This window comes from Trachurus japonicus, chromosome 24, assembly GCF_045865225.1.
Source record: "Trachurus japonicus isolate A0001 chromosome 24, Traja_1.0".
Classification (NCBI taxonomy): domain Eukaryota; kingdom Metazoa; phylum Chordata; class Actinopteri; order Carangiformes; family Carangidae; genus Trachurus; species Trachurus japonicus.
Genome location: NC_140930.1, coordinates 28024807 through 28047705, shown reverse-complemented (window position 1 = coordinate 28047705; position 22899 = coordinate 28024807). Strand labels below are relative to the sequence as shown.

The 22899-nt window shown below is 41.3% G+C and overlaps 1 protein-coding gene across 15 annotated transcripts in view; it reads right to left on the bottom strand.

Annotated features, from left to right (window-relative positions):
* The window catches only part of LOC146962131 (neurexin-3b), a 310390-nt gene that overhangs the window by 54910 nt on the left and 232581 nt on the right, over window positions 1–22899 (bottom strand). The gene's annotated exons all lie outside the window — the stretch shown is intronic.

Sequence of the window (22899 nt, the reverse complement as noted above, 5' to 3'; positions counted from 1 at the left end):
CCGGTATGCATAAACAAGTGTGAAGAATCTGACAACTGGACCCTGCTCCTGTCACACACCTGCCTCAGTCTGAACATTATGGCCATAAAAGACCCAGTTTACCAAAATTACAAAATCATATAAACCACACCCCAATTTGATGGAATTTAATGGAATTTAAAGTTAAAGATACTGCCAACAAATGCCATTAAAATGCCGAAACTAACAGCTGCCTTATCTTACCAGGAAGTCTTTTCTGTGAATCCAAATCCTCTTTCCCACAAACAACTGGAAACATCAATGAGCCATTAACATTGAAAATACTAGAGAGAAAAAAGTGTATTCCCAGAAGTGCACTGCATGCTCCTTGAGTAATGTTTAAACCTGCGTTGCCAAGCAGTCTCAAACCTTTTAAATATCTCATTTAAATGTATAAAGCTGTAACTATTTTTTTTCTTTTTTACAACATTTACATCTTTAGTAGAAACACTCAAGAAGTTAAAAAGTGTTGAGATGGACCAAGGGGTTGTTGATGTTCATATTTCATGGGATTAAAAAGAGAAAAAAAAAGAGAGAAAATACTGCGGTGTTCACAGAACTGAACAAGTTCATTTACAAACTTGGACACAAGTGTGTCTGGCTAAAAACAATTTCCTCGGGCTATTTATCTGACGGAAAGTTGAAAAGCTGGCACAGAGAGTTCTGGAGATTATGCGCTAACAAGGTCAATAACTCCAGAAAGGAGAAGTTCTGACTTTAAATTGTAATTTTTCAATGTTGTTGGCACCACAAAGAAACTTCATTTCACTGACATAGTAATACTGTAGCAGCAGATATCTCAGAGACTGGTATCCACAAACCTGGGCAGCCTAGATACCACACATGTTTTTTGTTTCTAATTTGAATGAACTAATTAAGCATGTGTACTGTGAGAAATAGGCATCATCTGGTTCTTTATGAAAGTGACATTAAGTCTTGAAACAGACAGAAGACGAAGCTATACTTTGAATATATTTGAATTTTAATAGCTTACATCAGTGATGCATATATAGTAGGGCTGACAGACAAGGCCCACAAAAAGATACTCATTTTGAGAAGATATATTATACAGTGGGGCTGAATAAAACAGCACAGACACAGCTTTACTTTCTCCTATAAGAAGGGTTCTGGTTTTATACGGTGACAGTGTGAATGCACTCTTAAAATAAACATTCCTCTGAAAACTGTGAAGTTCCATTAATCATTAATTGGTTCAAACGTTCGTTCAGACATTCATAATCAGCGGCAGAGCTGTTGTGAGAGGCGATGTGGGAGGACACACGGCGCAGAGGCCTGGTGCCTCTGAAATATTGATCACACCTAAAAGAACCCAGAGGTCTAACACAGGCTATGTTTCACACCTGAGAGAACCAGGAACAGCTTCATCGAATGGACAGGAACAAAATGGCTTCCACCTCGCTTTACTTTGTGCTACTGTAGGTAATTGCTGTGGTAATACCAACGAGTCCATTAGCCAGTTGGTTAATGCCCAGGAGTGCCAGCTAGTGTTAGCCCAGACTGAAGGGGAAGAGTCATTGCATTTTTAATACAAACACAAGAAGCAGCAGCGTTGCTGAGGAAGGTAATGGATTTGACTCCTGCGCTCGGGCTCAATGTCAAACTCGGAGCTTCGCTCTTTGATCCTCTGCCGCAGAATATGAATCGCGCAGGGTCAGCCTTATCAATTATTTACACCCACTCTTTCTCTATTTCCTGTTTGTCCGCTCTTGTGGCTGTAACTTGCCCTGACACTAATGGCGGACGGCCTGGTGAAAACATTTATCAATGTTACCGCAGAGTCCTCTCCGGCTGTATACTATCACTTTCAACCTTTTGGAACTTAGAGTACTGACACTGCACTGATCCTAATCATCGCTACTTTAGTACTATAGATACTTTACTGCATGTATCTCGGCTGCATTGTCTCAGTAAAGTCACTGTCCCTGAAAGAACCTTTGGATGCTGCATCTCGCACTGCCGTCACACCCCTGTCTAATTTTGAACACTGTAGTGTATAATATATGTTAACTCTTCAATCAGGCCACCGTCCTATCAGAGCTCTGTCCTCCTCTCTACAATGATGTATTTCATAGAATAACATTTACTTCACACTTTTTCTTGTCTGTAAATTTCATATTCTCACAAACATATAAATGGAAAAAATGTACTCCCACATCAGAAAAAATACACTTTTAATATAATTTCATATAATTTATTAAATAACTATTTTAATACGGAAACTACTGAAATCAATTAATCTCATTCTAATTATTGTTATTTCACTCAAGCCTGTTTGAGCTCAGCTTCATGAGTTTCCATCCCGCTTTTTACTTAACATACCTGTGCTGTATGAGCATGCATCAAGTGAATTTAATTAATTGTTGCTAAGGAACGGTAAGATAGGTGTGTTTGAGTCCAGGTGTTTAAAGCTCTTCATTTACATAATTGTAAGTTTTGACAAGGCTTAGACTGTATGGCTGATTAAAAGGTACAACCAGTTTTCACCTTCTACATAATTATGAACCTTTCTATGTATGTTATCAATTCATATGCACAGACTACTTTCTAACATGTTATTATACATTGTGGTAATAAAAAGATTCAATTCATAGAGGGCCTGTCTATTCAGAGTCGCTGTGTGTTGTACTGTCTCTGTTTATGGACAGCAAAGCGCACAGATGACGCAATTATAATGCACACAGCAGAATTACAAGCACCAAACCACAGAAGACTGGTAAAAACTTCAGCCATGAATTTTTCATCTACCTGACCTGCTGCTACACTGATTCATTTGCACCATTACAATGCAGGCCACCAAAAACATGGAATCAGGCCTTATGCAAAAGCAGCGGGCCTCAGTCGCCTGCATGCTCACACACACACAGTTTCAACATTAGCATGAATGTATTCGTACTCTGCGTAGGCTGTTAGGAAGGTACTGGATATAAATCTTAAGTCTGACTCCATTCATTCACTGTGGCTTCAGATTTGATTTCATTTCCTCGTTGTAACTCTGCCCCAGTGCCCAGTACAGAAAAAGCAGGTTTTGAGTGACCTCACACTATGTCAGGCCACATGGTCCTCAGACACCAGGGGGCTCATTTAGAAAAAAAAAAGGAAAAAAAAAAGAGCCAATGAATAGGATTTGTGCTAGATGGAATAATATGCTGTGAAAGTCCATTAGGGACTAGGCTAATGAAATTGAAACAGCTTGGTGATCAAATTAGAATCTGTTCGGCAGATATTTAATTTAATGTGCTGCTGAATTTAAGCACTTTCTATTTGGTAGCTCCAGAATGAAACCAGCACACAATAAATCAAGTGGGGACACAGTTCATCCAACAGTCTCTCCTCCACTCATTTCTTTTTTCTGAAATGAACAATTCTCTGATGTCTGTATTTCTAAACAACCTTATCTGCTACGTTTTCTGAAACAACACAGACTTAAAGCTGTGGAGTTTTTAAAAAAAAACAGAAGATGAAAAAGTAAAGAGATATTACTGTACCATGAAAAAAAAGAAAATCACAAAGACACTTTATCTTTGACCTTTCGGCGTGTTTTCCCATAGAGAACACCTTCAGTCACAATCACATGCTTGGTTGCAGCTGCTTGGTAAAGAGTCACGGGGTGAAATTATTTGAATAGACGCAGAAAAGATTTCAGCTTGTTTGAAGAGCTGCCCTCCGTATTTTGCACGCTCTCCTTACCATGTCTGGGCTAATATGCAAAGCAAAAACCACACTGAGAGAAAGGGAAAGAGAGTGAGAGAGAGGAGGGGTGGGGTGCAAGCTATTTTAGATAGCTGCACATCATATCAATGGACAAAATGGATGATAATTATTGTAGCAGAAGATGCAAATTTTAAACAGCCGGCAAAGCTGTGCACAGACCCCCTTCTAATAAAATGGTATGCATGCTGCTCTAAGGTCTTGTGTGGCGCGGCTGTAAACACGCTGAGGACGGAGCAAAGCTTGGACTAGAGTTCATCAAGTGAGAAAAAACAGACAGACGAAGACATGGAAAAAGAAAGCGCAAGAGAAAGAAAGAAAGAGAGAGAGAGGGAGAGAGAGGTGGCTCCTCATCCATCTGTTTATATAAACATAGTCTTCTGGGCAGGCACTTCCAGGCGCAAACAGACAGGCTGATGAATGTAAACACACAAACGTGCACATGAACACACACAGGCAGACTCAGTTTTTTTTTTTTTGTATTTTGTCACAGTCCTTGTTTGGCCTGTGTCTCCTCCGCGCGCTGCATTAAAATGAGATGTGCGAACACCCTTTGCCCAGGAACAGGTGTTAAAATGCTAATGCTAATGGCTGGCATCTACAGTAGACAGCGCTCTGTTCCCTAGACTGTGGAGGACGAAGGGAAGGGAAGGAAAGGAAAGGAAGGAGGGGAGGGGGGTGGGGTGCTTGTTCCCCAATCACAGGAGATGATGAGGCAGAGGAAAAAAAAAAAAAAGGTCCTCCTCTTCCTCTGTTCTCCGTCGGGTGGGGTGAGGGTGGGGGTGGTGAGGGTTTAGTTGCCAACACTGGCGCTAAGGATCACCTGAGGAACACGCTGGCAGCAGAGGGGGTGGGTGGTCTGTTGCCAAGGGTAACCTGCCTGGGATCAAGACTCTACCCTCCACCTTGCCTGCTGAGGTGTCAGGGATGAAGGCGAAGGGAAGGAGAGAGAAAAGACTCGCAGGATGAAAGTGGACGTGTAGAAAGAAAGACATGCAGGAGGCTGCGAGAGAGAGAGGGAGGGAGCTGCAGAAAAATGATTAACTAAGGAGAGAATGCATTAAGTGTCCCGCTCCCAACTAAACTCCCCCCCCCCACACTCTTCCATTTCACTGTCTTTGATAGTCTACAGAGGAGGAGATTCATTTTATTTTCAGTCTCTATGATAATATCAATTCGCGGGTCGCTCCTTCCCACTAAGCACTGAAGACATTGATTGCCTCTGTTTAAATTCGCACCATTTGCAGTGTAATTGCTTCAACTTGGAGAGATTATGATTTGGTAAGAAGATAGTGTATCGCCAGTTGCTATACACACGGTTGTAATGGAGATATATTAGTGGTGCTTGTGAAATAATTTGTAAAAAAAAAAAAAAACAGACCTGCATGACCAACACAATAAACCAAACACATCATGTCTGTATCCTGGCCATTTATCATCTTTCAGCAGTGATAAAAGAATATATATCCACTCAAGTACTGTGCTTACAATATTGAGGCACTCAGCTCGAGTATTTTATTTGCATTTGCATTTTTATGGCAAATTCTGTACTTTTTAATCCAATTTGACAATTGTAGTAACTTTACAGAAAAAAACATATAATAAACTGAATACCATATATTATTGAAGATTGTAAAAGCGTTTCCCAGTGATTTTGGTTTATTATTAGTTTAACCATCAAGATCATTTCTCTCTCAACTTCTCTAATGGTTCATTAAAGTATCTTATTAGGGTGAAAAGAGGTCCAATTATCCAATACAAAAAAAAGGGGGAAAGAAAGTGATTGTAGAAAGTGATATTTTCCATGTCTTTTTCGATTATAAAGCTGCTCTAGGTGCTGTATTAATACTGTGACAGTATCAAATGCTCAGTCCACAGAGAAATGCCCACAGCCTGTGTCTAGAAACTCTGCCCTAAAATGAGCCGTCGAGATTTCCATAATTTTGTGATGTCACAACAAAACAGTCACCGTCTCTGCATATTAAGCACTGTCCCTCTGAATTCACCATCCAACCTTCTGTTTTCCTGTGTTTTAAATTCAACAACAGCACAACAACAAGCAGCCGCTCTGTCTGTGAGCTCGCAGCGACAAGGCAGAAAAATGAACGTCAGCCAGGATGGTAATATTAAAGACCAGTGGTTATGAGTGTATTCTTTCTGAAACACCGGAAACTCAGATCATGTCAGTGGTAAACAGATGCTCAGTGACTGACCAAAGCTGTTTGCATTTCCTTATGAGTTTTCCCAGGATGAAGGTTTGTGATACTTCATATCACAAATGTATCTTCTCATGGATATCAACACCTTCACCTCCTTCCTACTGCCTGCTCAATTAACAATATCATAAGCTCTCAGATATAGTATATGTTGTGAACCCTCAGAGACACAACTTCCAAGCTAAATATAAAACGGTCAAAGCAAGCTCCACATTTACCAGCTCCAGATGTAAAATGTTTCTTATGAATTCATGCATTAACCATGTAATACCATTATGGGCAGTGCAGTGATTAGCCCCCCTCGCCACTCAAAAAGAAGACAGTGGGTTTGATTTGTGGGCCTGGGGCCTTTCTGGGTGGGACTACCTATAGGTGTAAATGTGAGTCAATTCAAGTCAAACTTTATTTATAAAGCACATTTTAAACAACTGAAGTTATTTAAAATGTGGGGTATAACATAAAACAAAAAGCAAGAAAAATGTTCATGAGTGAACCTCATCCTGAGTTAAATGCCTTGGATAATAAATTAGTCTTAAAAGAGACTTATGGACCTCTAGGGTATGGGGAGATCTAATATGCAAGGCCGGGGTATTCCAGAGCCAGGGGGCAACAACACTAAAGGCTCTGTTGCCTTCGGTCCTCAGCCTGGTTTTAGGGGCCATAAGCAGCAGCTGATGTCAGTGCTTTTGCAGGTATGTAAAAGAGATCCCGCCCCCACAAGCCTGCCCGTATAACTGTATAGACAATGGATGGATGGATACATATACTGTATCTTCAATGATGGACATCTTCACAGGAGAACCAGCTCCTTTTTTCTTTTAATTTCACTGATAATATGTACATATTTTAATATAATTCGAGCAGGACTTTCACTTGTAACACGGTATTTAATAGCTAACAGTAACGTTGAATTTAAGCAAAGGATGTGAATACTTCTCCCGGCGCTCTCTTTCAGTGAGAATCATGTATCTTCATCTGGAGACCTCTTATTGTAAACTAGACTGTAACCTCAGACAGATCTAATCTAATGTATGAATGAATACCTGAATGGAGACAATGCAGCAGCCAAGTCAAATGTCTCCTGCGGTGGAGGCTCAGAGGCCACACTGGGCAACATATGCCATCTCTGTGTGCATAGCTGTCATGTCAGCTTGATACCGGTCAACAGTCCAAGTCTCACTTTGCATTTATTCATTTCCAATTCATGACCGCATCGGGCACATTAGAGCTGTGTTAAATCAACCAGAACTGCTCCAAAGTCCCTGGAATGCATAACGAGATGATGAGCTCTGATGACTGATTAAAGATGTTTTCAAAGCAACTCCTTGGTCTCTAATTAGGTCTTAATCTACATTATGGAGTGATATCATAAATTTAGGTTATCAACGTGCGATAAAAAAAACATGTGTACATGAGATAAGATGGTTGTTTTCAGGGGAAAGTAAACTTTGGGAGTAGGTTACACCAGGCTTTTTTGAGATAAGTCAAGCTATCAGACCCCTGCTGCTGAGCAGCGTGGGGTAACTCACTATCCGTCTACACGTGTCACTGCCATTTAGAGCTGCTTTCATGTGTGTTTTGAGACTGAGCGGTGATGGACAGAGGGCAGAGTGGAGACAAGAACGAACAAACAAACCATGAGATCACAGCAGCAGAGATGTGTTGACATTCCCATTCAGTCATCATTACTACATTACTGTACAAAAACTCACCAACTAATCTTTATATTAGCCCTTTATTCAGATCCCAACTACACATGCGGTGAGTTTCTTCACTTGTTTGTCGTACAGTTGCGATTATATCACTGTGACAAAATGTCTCGAAAGACACACAAACACCTGCTGCAGTACAGTTAATGTCTCCAGGTCCTCAGTCTGCAATGATGACACACACACAAGGTGAAAACAAGAGCAACGCTGCTGTCACGGCTGGTAAATGAAAGAGGCCATATTCAGTGATAGATAATACGGAGAGAAAGGGGAGCACTGAAATGGAGACATGAATAGCCAGCACCTAAAATGGCTGAATAAACAGGGGGAAATCTAGGTCGGTCTGTCTCTCCCACTTCAAGGAACATTGAGGCAAGTGCCCTACTTCCTGAATGCTTTGGACACTTTCAGGGCAAAGCTGTCGTTGAACTGAGTCTCCCCTATACGTCAGGCTACATTCCAGCTATGAGGCCTGTCTGAAAAAGATCCAAATAATAGTGCATTTGCATTCACATCTACTTACATCCTCCCTGCGTGCTTGTCCTTCCTTGTCAATTATTCTTTATAATTATTTTTTCCTTGCTATTTCGAAAAGGCATTATTTTTCATGAAATTAATTGGCCCAAAAGTAATAAGGCACCAGTCATTTTTTAAAGGCAATTTTCTTTTCCATAATATTAAACTGCTAAAAGATAAGTGCGTATCAAAGGCTCAGCAGATAGCACTCATTGCTGCTCTCCTCTCACAATTAACAGGGCTGCCTGCAGAGAGGAGGCATGAAATCTAGGTGATTGGAATGCAAGGAGATGCCAATGTAATTCTGAGAAACGCCATTAACGTTAATCAGGGGCTCCGAATGATTGATTATACCGTTGCCTCCTTGCATGTTGCGATCCGCATGCGTGGCGATGCACGTTGCCTGTTGTAAGCATGTCAAGAGTGCGCGATCAAAGAAAGCCAGCGCTTTTATCATCGCGCTTTTATCAGGCTTTTTAGGATTCTAATTGCATGGGTGGGAAAATGGTGATAGTTGCAGATAAATGCAGCGGCAGCGTGCGCGCAAAACATGTGAGTGATGTGACGCCAAAGCCTGTGAGCGTTTGAATGCATTTTCCCACATACTAACAGCATGGATACGTCAGAGACAGAGACCCGTAGATATTGATAGGTATGTTGGCACATGTACGTATCTTTTTCCATTCAGAGATAACTACATGGAGGTTCACAGAGGGCGATAGAAACAATCACAACAGAGAGCCTGCAGGGAGAGTGACAAATATATTGTCTATCTTGTGCGATGGTGGGAGGTTGTTTTTTAAATGTCACAGTGACTCTCAAGGTCTGTCCCAGGTCGGTCTGTGTCACTGCTCTCCAACAGGACGGCAGAAGACTCATTGCTGCGTCACACAGAGACAGATGAAAAACACACACACACACACACACGGCAAGCCTTCACAATCAGGCTCTGGTACCTTGGCTGCTTGAAAGTTTTAAGAAGCACTGACTTCGTGGCGACAAGCATGTGCACTCTGATTTGTCAGTTTGGACATGTATGGAGAGGGTGAATTCATCTTGATAGGTTTCCTTTTAGATACAAAGACGTGTTCCAGAGGCCTTCCTTTCGAGCAGCCATCGCAGTTTGAGTTTGACCGCTATTTGCTTGCTTTTTTGAAAAAAAATGTCAATTTTGGGTAACACTTTACTTGACGCCTATTTCTATAATGCATTATAACCATAGTTATATTAAGTTATAATGCAGTTATAGCACTGTATAACTATAGTTATAAACACTCAAATGATCATAATGCTTTATAAAAATAACACACTATAAAGCATTTTATCATAACTTACAAGATCAGGTATTGTAATACGTTATAATTGTTAGTAACTCACTGACTTTATAAGCCATTATAAAATGCTCTATAATGTGTTATGCTTATTGTTATAAAGTCTTATGATCATTTATGAGTGTTTACAATGATAGTTATACACGTCTATAAGCCAATTATAACACATTATAACTATATTTATAATACATTATCGATGTGGGCATTGTCAGTGAGTTACTAACAATTATAACGTATTATAATACCTGACCTCATAAGTCATGATAAAATGCTTTATAGTGTGTTATGATTATTGTTATAAAGCATAATGATAATTTATGTGTGTTTATAACTATAGTTATACAGTGTTATAACTGCATTATAACTCATTATAAGTATGGTTATAATGCGTTATAGAGATAGACGTCAAGTAAAATGTTACCAAATTTTGTGTGGACTAAGCTGCAGAAAAGGAGACGAAGAGCAGTGCAGCTTGACAAAAACACATACAACTGCAGAGGCTTTACAGGCAATTTTCTCTCTGCTTGTCGAGTGAGTGCGCTATACTCCAAAGGAATGAGGGGAGATAGATAGCTCGTTCATGCATGGACTCCGACGTGCATTATCTCAATCAGAAGCCACAAAACAAACAGGCGATATGAATAGTTCATATGGCTGCAGCCCTCCTTTTTCAAAACCTAAACAATCTGCAGCAGACTGAAGGAAGCAGAGAGCGGGAGAAAGAGAATAAAAACAACACCTCCTGCTGCTGCCTTCCCCATCTGTGTTTGCCACAGCAGAGCAAACATTACTCCACTCCACTCCCATTTTCTCATCTCCCTGCTCCCCTGCCCCACTAACAAAACCCGCCCACCCACCACCATCTTTTTCTTCTTCTTCTTCTTCCTCTTTTTTCCCAACAAAACTGTGTGGAAACTAGGTGCTTCCTCCTTCCCTCCGCCAGATGCTGTGGAGACTCTGGGCCAAGTCGGGCACAGTGGGTGTCCGTCATTTCGGGGCTCGCTGTCGGGCGAGTTTATCTGTCATAGAAGGCGTCCTCACACCGCCGCCCCTGAAGGGAGATTAGACACACTGCGCTGGCTCTCTCTGCCGCTATCTGTTTTACCTCTCGCTACATATCTGTAGCCCTTGTCTGTTGCTCTCCCTCCCCATCAACATTCCCTCTCTCTCTCTCTTCAGCTGTCACTGTCTCTGTCCTCTGTCTCATTCTCCTCCTCCTCTCCTCCCTCCCACTATTTGTCAGTGTGCGCTCCACTGAGCCAGGACTGTGAACAGGTTACAGTAGTCGAAGAGGGGAGGTCCGCCAGGATCAGCCGAGCGCGGCACAGATGGGCCTCCTCGTCCGCTCTGCAAGACCGTTGACGCAGGTTAAAGCGGGAGAACGCACATGTTGTATTTCAATCTCTCCTTTCTGCTGCAGCTGACAGCTAAACTAGCGCAATAATGTCATATTATCCTTTGTATCGCGTCAAAAACACACGTCCATCACTGTCAGCACCCACCCGCTCTCTCCACCGAGACTCATTTCTACAAGATGTAACCATTTAGGAATTTAAAACTTGTGAAAAAAAGCTTATACTGCAGGAAGTTAGACAATGACTGCACAAACGCCAAAAGCCCACAGTATCCATACAGTAGCTATAGAGTCTAGGGCACAAGCAGCTCAAATAAACTAAAGCCAAAACAAGGTTTAATCTCATCCCTGCCAGCACTGCAGAAGACATTTTTCATAGTGGATTTTATAATTAGAGTGTTATCCAACTTGTGCCAACCCCCGAGTGGCAGCATTGGCACACAGGAGGAGGAGGCCCCTTGGAGGCTTTTCCGAGCAAAAGGCATATGTAATGAGTCATGAGGTCCTTCTTCGCTCCAGATGACATTAAATGCTGTCCAGGCAGAAGAAGCCTGCTGGTGAACGGCCAACACATGTGCAGGTCGGGGCGATTCAACACCAGGAACACAGTGAAACAGCCACGTCTAATTTCTTCTATAACGTGTGCAGTTGCGTCATGTGAATGTCAAAAAACGTACTTCTCATCAGGAAGAGAGAAAATATGATGAATGCTGTATTTTTTGAGTGAACGAGCAGGGTACTCCATCAAAGCAGTGGAGGGAAAGACGTCTTTTCTTTCTGGGCTTTGGCCGGTCTGGCATGTTCCAGCAAGATGTGAATGAATTAAAGATAACGTGGGAAGAATGAATTAACCATGTGCTCTTCAGCCTTCAAACCAACTTAATCAAAGGGGTCTTGTGAAATTCAGAGGGGGGAGGGGGGAGGTGGGTGGAGAGGCTGTGGTGGTGTGTTCACCTGTGTCCATCGTCTCATCATGACATCTTTGTGCTGACTCATGCTGTTGCAGCCACGGGCTTAGATCTTCCAGGGGGCCGGATCGAGGGGGGGTCATCAGACAAGGACTGATTTCACGCACAAACACGTGCTCGAGCGTGCACACACATACACACACCCACCCACCCACACACACCTATTTCTGCATAATCAGCCCTGGGTTTATTTTCAGTTCATACTGAATGTGCCTATTCTACACAGAACATTATATATAATCATAATCCTATAGATAAACCAAACCTAAAATGATTATTTTCATTATATTGTATGTATTTAACTTTTTCTGTAACACTTAACATTTCATTGACTCACAATTTTAAAGGGACACTATAATAATTGTGTAATAATAATGTACTGTAAGAGGCAGACATATCGGGACTGGATTCTACATTTTTCCAAAAATGCTACACAGTATTTTATCATTTTCCTTTTTCTTAGAGTTATTAGTTTTACGAGAAGAGAAGATCTAATGTTTTCAGTTGATTAATGATTTGAAATGCACTTCCTGGCTGTAACAAACAGATCCATTTAAAAACCAAGTAACTACTCGTGTATTTGATCAAATCATAATTATTTCAATTAGTTTAGTCTAAGACTTGTTGGAAGAGGAGAACTGAACAGATGTTTAGCTGTGCTAAAATTTGACTTGACTCAAACAGAAGACTCATTTATGGTACATCATGTACTGTATATATGTGCAATCATGTGAAGTATGTAAACCATTAATGGAATAAATGAATGAATGAATGAATGAATGAAAAAGACTTAATGGAAGGTGCACCAGTTGGACACTGTGTCCATTCTCCCTGTAATTGTTCTTTAAAAATGATGGTTATACATCATTTCCTTTCTGATTAGAATGAAAAATTGGACGTGCGAGATAAAGTATTACGTCTCTTCTCTTTCCACAAATTAACCAAATTCAGACAGGTGGACTAAAAAAAAGCAGAAACCTGAACGCTCCTCCAGAAAACCATTATCATTGTGACGTATTGATTAACTATGATGGTTCAAAGAAGAGGAGTAGATTTTTCCTTCGATTTTCATCCGTTTGATTTAATCCTTGAACCTTAAAGTAACTCCTTACAAAAACCATGACCCAGCCAGAAAAACCTCAGACCACATCTCACAGGCTCATAACGTATGCCATCAGGATAAAAAGGTCGTAACCTTATTGGCTGACTCGAGCGCCCAATCAGGATGGATTCTATTGCTGGGGTCTGCAGCCTCTTTGGAGCCAGCTTTGACCTGACAGGAAATATGCTGTGTGTGTGTGTGTGTGTGTGTGTGTGTGTGTGTGTGTGCGTATGTTTGAGCTGGGGAACTGAAGCAAGGCTTTGCAGAACTGGAGCTCACACTAAAAATAGGAATTATAGTTTTTTCCACAATAGAGACACAGAGGAAATGGCTTAGGGCAATGGGAAGAGATGTGGAGATGGAAGACGTGGCTGTCACGTCCTTGGCCATCTGCCCCACCGCCTGCCCAGGACGTTTGAGGATCAATAAAACTCCCAGATACACTCCATAACCTTCAGTGCCTCGGTGCTTATAATAATTCTATATAAGAGCCATCCAGTAGGAAATATCTCCTATCCCTATAGATTGGTTTTCTGATGATCCCAGCTTCATAAAAAAAGTGATATAGTCCTTTTTGTCTCCTTGTCAATAGAGCTTTGTCATGGTGAGAGTCAATAATGGGAGGATTAAATAAATACAAACTGCACTCGGTAAAATGCACACACACTCACTTTCACATTTTCCCTCCATCTGTGGAGGAGCCTCACACTCAAATTTGATCCTCTCTCTTTTATCAGAGAGAGAGAGAGAGAGAGAGAGAGAAACAACTTCTTGCTTCTTCCCTTTTTTTTTAACCAGCAGGAGCTTAATCCTCCATGAATACATTTGCAGTGTGTACATATGTGTATGTACGTGTGTGTTTGTGAGTGAGCCAATCTGCCACACCGTCGCTGATATTGAAGGCAGAAGATTTTTTTTTTTCTCCTTGGCTTCTTTCCGCTAGATTTATTTTCTAATGTTGACGTTTATCACTTCAACGGGCCTGCAATTCATCATCCCCCCCTTCTTGTCGATAATCCGAAAGGGAGTCAATTTGCTAAAATGTGAATCTCTCTCTTTTATTTGGTTTAACTCTCCCCCTGCTACCTCTCTCTCCATCTGTCTCCCTATCGGTCTCTTTGTCCCGTGGCGGCTCAGGTGAGCGACGACGGAGGAGCAGAGAGTGGCTGTAACAGGGGAACGCGGAGCCTTGTGGGAGGATTTAGTGGGGGGGGGGGGGGGGGTATCTATGGAGCCGAGATGGCACCTTAGCCGTCCGTGTTGAGATACACCTCAATCGATTCCAAATCCCTCTGATCTTTCATTAGCTGCTCGTCACAAGCTGTCCCGCTCATCACTCAAACACACACAGCTGAGTGACTGGAGCAGGGTAAATAGAGGAAATTACAAAATGATGCCGATGCTAACTGAAGTGGGGTGCTTTGATCTCACAGAGCATCTGTCTACACTACCATCTAGGGCAAAGTGCAGCTACTTAAAGGCAGAGTTTGTCTAATATTCACTCTCTCATAGCTTTGTGTTTGCTCTGTCTCTACCTGTGGTCACACTGTGGTCACCGCATATAGTTGATAACTGTGTGAACAGTAAAGCTACATGACTTTTAACCAAAGCAATGAGCTGAAATATGCTAAAACATTTCTGCAGTTGGGTGATAATTGACTGTTTGTCGTTACCTACAAGAGGTCACAGCAACCTGGACAACATGATAATATTTCCTGTCAGCAAATGTAAATTCAAACTTTCAAACTATTTCTGCTGGTGGGTAATTAGTACATCTAATCTAATCTAATCTAATCTAATCCTCGCTTTCTAAATGAGTAAATGCAACAATCTAAGATAAAGTAGCCAGGCTCCACTTTGTGTAACCTCTGTGAAAATAACCTCTGCCTCAACCCGGAGCTTTTTCTTTTTTTTTTCGCACTGCAGCTGAATCCAGACCGACTGACCGACCAGCTTCCATCACCCCATCTAGCCTTTGGTATGAAAACAATAGCGCTGTGGCACTGTAGAAGAAAAAAGAAAGGAGAGCCAGATAAAAAAAAGGAGCAAGAGATAAGAGGGAGAAAGCGGGTGGTGGGTGGCGTCAGAGTGAGACAGAAAGGCAACACAATTTGGAATTCACAGCCAATGTGCTTGTGTGCTGAGACCTATCTGAGCCAAGTTTGTCTCTGATCCTGCTCTGAATTTTAAAATACCCACATATCTCTATCTCCCTCCTCAACTCCTTTCCTCCCACCTCCTCTTATTCTTTTTTTTTCTCTCTCTCTCCATCTTTTTCATTCAACCCCTTGTATTTATTCTACTTTTGGATGTACACGACGCTCCGCTCTCTGTCTTTCATCTTCTCCCTCTGTCTCTTCATCACTCCGAGAATGGGATTCGTGTCCTATCATGAAGCTGTGAAAACACGAGCATCCCCCAGGGGAGTGGCTGTCAGAGAGCAAAGTTGGGAGAGGGAGGCACACTGTTTGTTGTTTCTCATTGAATTTTTCATCCTAATCCATGAAATATACATCGCTGAGGCCAGGACTAAGGCCAGAGACCACATGGGTGCATTGTAATAATGTTACACTGTTTGTCCAGCTTGGGCAGTTATTACTTGCTGTTGCTTTCTTGAAATAGGGTTGGGAGAGTGATGAGGAGTGTATGTGTGTATGTGTGTGTGTGTGTGTGTGTGTGTGTGTGTGTGTGTGTGTGTGTGTGTGTGTGTGTGTCAGAGTCTTTGCTACATAAACTGCTCCGCCTCTGAAATGCCTTTGGTTGACATGACATGAGTGACAGGCAGATGGTCCCTGAAGAGCCCTCCTATCATGTATAGTGAAGTGTTAGTGACAATATACCATGGTGAGAATTTGTTGAAGGAGCCTGTGGAAATGTGTGTGTGTCTGTGTGTTCATAAACACACAGAGCTATAGCAGAGGGTGAGAGAGAATAAGTCTGCGTGTGTGTGTGTGTGGGTGGGTGTCTATGAGAGCAAGGGAGAGGCAGGAATAAAGAGCGTGAGTGCTCGTGCTACATATGTTTGTGTGTATCCATGCATATGCTGTTTGAGAAATACAAGACTCAAAAAAGGCTTTCGGTGTAATGTGCATTTAAGTGTGTCTGTGCATGTTTTTCTCGATGTTTTAAGTCAAAGCACAAGGTGCCTGCTGAAGATGTTAATTATTCATGACCACAGGCACTTCCTTGATTATTCTGTGTCATCTCAGGAACGTCAGTGACGTTACTTAACCAGAACATGCAAATAATTTTAAATAATCACTTACAAAAAAAAACAGTAATATTAAAAATGAAGTGAGAAAGTGAATAGATATTTGTCTTGAAACCAATGGTAAAGGAGAATGTTCACATTTTCCAAAGTAAGAAAAGAGAATGTGATGATATCATGTTGAACTTTAATGCATGTTCCCAGGGCTCCTTTAAGTCACTGCATCAAAGTGCATGTCAGCTGGTGGTACTGTAATTAATTCATTGCAAATTTGTTTTGCGATATGGCACCATTAAAGTGTAACATCAGCTGAGGCGAGTCCTGCATTATCAGCTCATCCTGTTGAGAGGCACTGTGACAGAACCGGGCTTTAAACTTCTCATCCTGTACACACATGTTGAATATTACTAATGAAACTGTCTATGATAAAAATGACAGCAACTTTTGACATACAGAAAAGACACGGCCAAGTAGCACTGCTGCAGAGAAGGAGGATGCAGGATGCATTGATGTGAAAAATACTTTAATTAAGAAATTGGTTTTTAATGCCACAGAAATCCCAGGACTCATTACCTTATACATAGGCCTCTCTTAAGACTGAACGAAAGCACCAGTCAGTTTAATATCCTATAATGTTAGTTGCTTACATTTCAAATCATAAAAGTTTCTTGTGATGTATTGAAATGTCTTCTGTGGGAAAAAAAAGCCTGTTATAATGAGCTTCACTGGTTTTAAATTTAGGAAAAAGACGTCAGCAGTAACAGATTGGTGCTTGGTGTTGGCTGATGCCCAGACATGAGATAATGGAAATTGTACAGAGAGAGAAAAAAAGTAGGATTTATGCATTCTTATAAGGGAGCGCTGTTTGTTTCTCTGGACATAAATGGAGTATTGTCTGCTGTGTGAACTTTAGATAATGGAAACGTGGAAGGAACGAGAAAATGCAGAGTTGTGATTTGGGAGTGGGAGTGTCAAACTGCTTTTTTTTTTTTTTTTGCCCTGAGGCGCCCCACAAGCCGCTCACCCAACCACAACTACACAAACATCAGCAAACATTGCCACTGTTGATTAGCAGCAAAAAGAATCTAGTTTTACATTTTTCCAAATTAAGAAGACATCCACAAAAACAAAAACAGCTAAACTCACAAGCTAACACTGTACTGTCTGTAAAATCCAATTTGTCTGATTCTTCAACCACTCCCAAAGCAGACTCAGCCTTCAACGTGATATACAATTCTTTATGAGCATAGTGTTTCCCTGCTGTAGCACGTAAAGATTTACCTCACACACGCACACACACACACACACATGCACTCACCATCTGGAAGCTAGTGTGCCTGTGAAGCTCAGCCTGCTGTGAAGAGTCAGCCCCAGGGATGGCACAGTGCTAATAATCTGGTATTATATATTGACCTCATAAGAAGCAACCTGTGCTATTGCTACATAACATTCTTGTAATGATAACACTTTGGTGTTTAAGGTGAAATAATAAAGTCTGCTGTTTCTGAATAATAACGCAGTGTAGGTAAAAAAAAACAAAAAAAACAAAATAAAACACCTCTGCTGCTCAGCTTCAGAGAAATACTTATTTATCAACAAAGTTACCATAATGCTGACCGCATGTACTGCATGCAACTAGTTGTGAAAACAGCTGCGGGCATATTTTCTCCCGCTCTTTATTTCCGTGGGGGGAATCAAATGTAGGAGGTAAGGAAATACAAAGTCAAATAAGAAGCTGTAATGTTATCAGAGGCCATGAGCCATAACCGCGATAATATCTATCTTTCCCTGCCGAGGTGGGGTAACTTGATAGAGGCAATACATCGATGGCCATATACGCACTGATGCACACAGGTACACATCAAACATCTCATATTAGGTCTGTCAGAGGGAGGGAGAGGGAGAGAGAGAACAGGAGGACATTAACACATAGAGACAGAACAGGGAAACTGATGGATGGATGGATGGATGGTGGGAGACAGAAAGAGTGTGGAGCTGAGTGAATAATGTATGTGCATTAAAACATTAAAATACAATACATGAATTCGTGTATATATGCATGTAATGTATATGACGATGATGTGGAAATGGAGATGACATGGTCCTGTGGAGACGGAGCATTTACCATCCACAGCCACTCATCCCATTCCACACCTAGAGTGTCGACTCTAGGGTTTTCAATTATCCACCAGCCACACCTTTTCTGTCACTGAATTAGCAGAAGGGAAGCGGGGTGGGGGTTCTAGTGGGTAATGAATGTGTGTGTGTGTGTGTTTGGCCTTGGTTCTCAATGTATGCTTTTTAAGACTTTCACAGACTTAAGATTTCAAAGCTGTCCAGGGATAAGGGCGGGGGCGGATGTGCTGAAATGTGTGTTGTACATGTGCTGAGGGAGATCAGGTGAAAAATATGCGCATGTTCACACATCTGGAGCATCTGTCTATCCAGCCGGGAGATGTTTTACAGATGTTTATGGGTGAAACATAAAGCTATCTTCAAATTAAAATGACGTGATCCCTGCCACAATTGAAACATTAAAAGCAAACAAACAAGTAGTAAACTAGACATTATGGCAGTAAAGGGTTTATAGTTTAAAAAAAAAAGAAGCTTTTAAGAGCGTTAAAATAATTCATGACTTAAATGTCATATTCATCCATTTGCTAGCGATTGCAGCTTAAATCGTGTTGTACAGAGTATTTCTAAGTTAGCACTTACAGAGGATGTGCTGTAATACCTGCAGAGTCTTTATCTTGTCAGGTGCCTCGCTGTGATTTTCCACCTTAATTGGAAAGCAAAAGAGCTGCCAGACATGTGAACTTGATGGAGCGTTCTCAGTTTCTGCTTTGCCTGACTCCAACCTGTCACCTGCAACGTCTCCACAAAAAGTGGGTTCGTCTGGGCTCACTGGAGCCATGATATACTGAGCTCAACCTCATTCACACCCTCATATACTATATATATATACTGTATATATATATATACACACACACACACACACACACACACACCTCCACTCTGTGCCGTGGTGGCCAAACAATAAAGAAAATGGAGGTGTGGTGGCTGCAGCAGAATCAGTGCTGCAGTTGTGTAATGTGATCAAACACAGTTCAGGACCTCTGTCGCACATCTTCATCCTCTCTTCTCTATGAATTATGAATTTCACTTATAGCAAATCATAACTTTGAATCACTGAATGAATGAATATTCATTTTCATGTCATGCCACCATTGTGGCCCATCCCATATGGGATTACAAGACACATTTACTGACAAATCAAAAACCAGACAGTCCTTCCTGTGTGTGTTACCCACCACACAGGCCCACGCCTTTTCAAGAAATGAAAGAAAATACAACTATTTTCAACTAAAAAAGATGTTTTAGCTTCTTAGCATCGTCCAACTACACAAATTCTTTATTTGGATGTACCTTACTAACAGTTTTTGTCTTATGAAGTCATAGTATTAGTAAAATTGACATACTGGATCATGTTTAAGAGTCTCATGCTTGAATCTCAGCTCAGGAGTGGGTTAGAGTGATCTACCCGTCCGTGCAGCGGGAGGAGCTTACAGAAGGGGTGGGTACTGTGAGGCATGTGATTGGACGAGAGGCAATCTGTGAGCACTGATAAAGAGTATCAGCACAGGGACTCGGTTAAACAGGTGTTAACTGACCGTTAATCAACAGCTGTTATCTATTAAAGACTGTAAAGGCTGAATAGAGAAGAGGAGGAGGATGAAGGAGAGAAAAGAAGGCTGGGTACTTCAGTATTAATTAATGCTGTGTTTGTACAACTGTTGAATGGTCGTCCTCATGAACGAATCACAGCTGTGCCCATATTCAGTAGCTCACTCCTCTTGTGTGTTGATGATGTTGTATTGTAGTGCACAAGGCACTGTGTGTGTTCTGTTTCAACCCTTTGTCTGAATCCTTCGTGCCAATTTCTTCTAGATAACTCACTGTTCATATCTTTTGAGTTAAGTCCACTTACTCAATTACCACTATTGTTACTGTTATCACTATTTTTTAATATCATCATGTCATTATCATCACCATCATAATCATCTCTTCCTATTAAAAGGGAGTTTTTTCTTTGCACTCTCACCATGGGACCCGTAGGGTTTTCTCTATATTGTAAGGGCTTGACCTCAGCCAGTAAAGTGCCTTGAGATAACACTTAACAGTTAAATTGAACTGAACCTAATCCTAACAAATCATGACGTAGTATTTTAGAGTGATTTGTAGTATGAGGCAGAATGGTGTGGATTCAGACTATGAGCTCTGTCACCACAACATAAAGTTAAATCCTTTAAGAGTTTTTATATCAAGATGAGAGAGTGGTTTTATATTGTGTTGTCCTGCATTATCTAATGTTTCCATAAATAGGATCTATGACCGAGAACCCCTTTTAACATTAGGTGGATGCATTAATAATGTAAGCTTACTTGTACTGCTGTGTAAATCATATGCACGGCTATATATGGACTTAATTTGTTTACTGCAGAGAAAAACCATCCAGTCATCTACTTACTTCTTCACTCAATAAGTGGCTAACTGGCTCCTGGATCCTTGTGCTTAAATGTGCACATCACTTACGGTCCAGTCATCCTCATGCTGCCTTATCAGGCAATAATCATATCATTTACAGCACATGCCAAGGTTAGAGCAGTATAAACACTCTATGCTGTATCCATAATCTCTATTTACCTTCAGATTTCTGCAGCTCTGGGTGATTAAAATGGATGATATCCCATTCATAAGGTTAAGTCTTCAAAGAAACTGGTGGTGCTGCTTTTCTTTTTATATCTAGACAATAATTTGACAGTTTTGAAACTGCAACTTTAAATAAAACATTTACCATCACCAGCAGATTTACGTCTTTCAAGCAGCTTCTTTAAGTTTTGCGCCGTTAATTGTCCCGTCTTGTCTGTTTGTGGCAACCGCTCTAGTAATTACAAGAGAACATTTCTGCCTAAATGATGTAGTAGAGGTGAGACTCGAAAGATTTTTCTCTAATGTGTGTTTGCTTATGTGTGTGTGTGTGTGTGTGTGTGTTGCATCCTGGCTAATCTTCACGTGCAGTCAAGTGCAGTCCCTGGCAAGAGACTGTGTGAGTCACAACCGGCAAATCTAGCCCACGGCTTAGAGTTTTTTCTGTCATGGATTTAAGCTTACACAGACACACTTAAACGTCTACATAGCCTACACACACACACACACATTACCACTAATCACTGCGGTGCTGCCACAAGCCCCCCCCCTCCCTTTTGACTCATCTTTCACCAAAAAAGTCACCTGCGATACAAATGCCTTTGATATTTGTTTACCACGCTCCTTCAGGTTCATAGCTGAGCATTAGATTTTTTTTTCTCCCTACGTGCAACATGAAACACCTGAGATGACACCTGAGAAGGGATCATCATCTGATTTTTGGCGGCGCCCAATTCAGAAAATCAAATGAACTTGTAAATGAAACACCGGTGGAAGCAAAACGTTCCGCTCACCCCCGCAAATCACCTCAAATTGCCCCTCAGTTTTCAAACCGAGCGTGCAGTTGTTCTTAGCAGTTAAAATGTAAACACTACAATCAGCATTTTAATTCATGATTGCCAAACAAGCCGTAAGCTAATCACACAGAGGGGAGGGGGGAGCAGATAATGAAGAAAGCAAAAGAGGGAGTGCTAAGGAGGGAGTTAGTGATTAGGTCTTGCCTCCAAATTGCTGTATGTTTTTTTTTCTTTGTGTTCTGTACGCAGTGAAGATGTGAGTGTGAAACTGCAGAGGTTATTTCCCTTTTTGTTGACTCTGCCACCTCATACATTCAGCTGTTTAAGCCTATCCAGGCTTTTAATGTGCTGATTCTCAAGTAGTGACCTAATAATTGCAAAAGGCTAAGGTAATGGCCTTGGGCCTGAAAAGACCTTTGGTTAGACCATTATATCCTGGATTGACAGGCGTAACGCCTTTAACCTTTTTCTTCTAGATTCATCACTAAAACGCAAAAACGCTGACAACCAAGACCTGACATCTGTCATTAGGAGTTATTATCTAAGGGTGTCTCAGTGAGGCCTGGGATCTCTGCTGATTCAATCGCACTGAGACCAAACATGAAAGCAGCAACGATATTTGACGTGAAAACTAGAAAAAATGAGGCAATACCCATTTCTGCTGCAACCATCCGTGAGAGCCGGCGTTGTGTGTAGCAAAAATCTACTGTAATGTGGGGCAAATGATAATGTGGTATCCGCATAACAACAACAAACAGTGGAAGTGAGGTCAAGCAGTGGTTTATTTGCCTCAGGTTGCAACAGAATCCACAAGTTCAGAGCTAAATATTCACTCAAGGTCTAATTACCTGTGGCAAGAAGGCGGCTGGCTTTTTTTGTTTTTTGTTTTCATCTGGTTTCGAGTCAATACTGGCGTAATTGTGGAAAAAAGGGAACCTTGCAGTGCCAAAACTTTATCCAAGTATTTCATAGTTAAAGGGTATAATCACTTAATATTAGATGAAACCTACTTTGTTTGTACACCCTTGGCTGTCAATAAATCATTTGGAATATTAGCAGTGCAAAGTAAACGAGGGAGAGAGAAAAATAAAAAAGCAACACACCCCTACGCTTTGTTCAGAACATGCTGCTTCTCTGAATGAGTTGGTGAAATCTCCAGTTGCTTTTTGTCTATTAATAAATTCATTAGCACCATGAGACTGGAGGAATGAAGACATTCACCGCCCAAAGACTCCCAGCCAAAT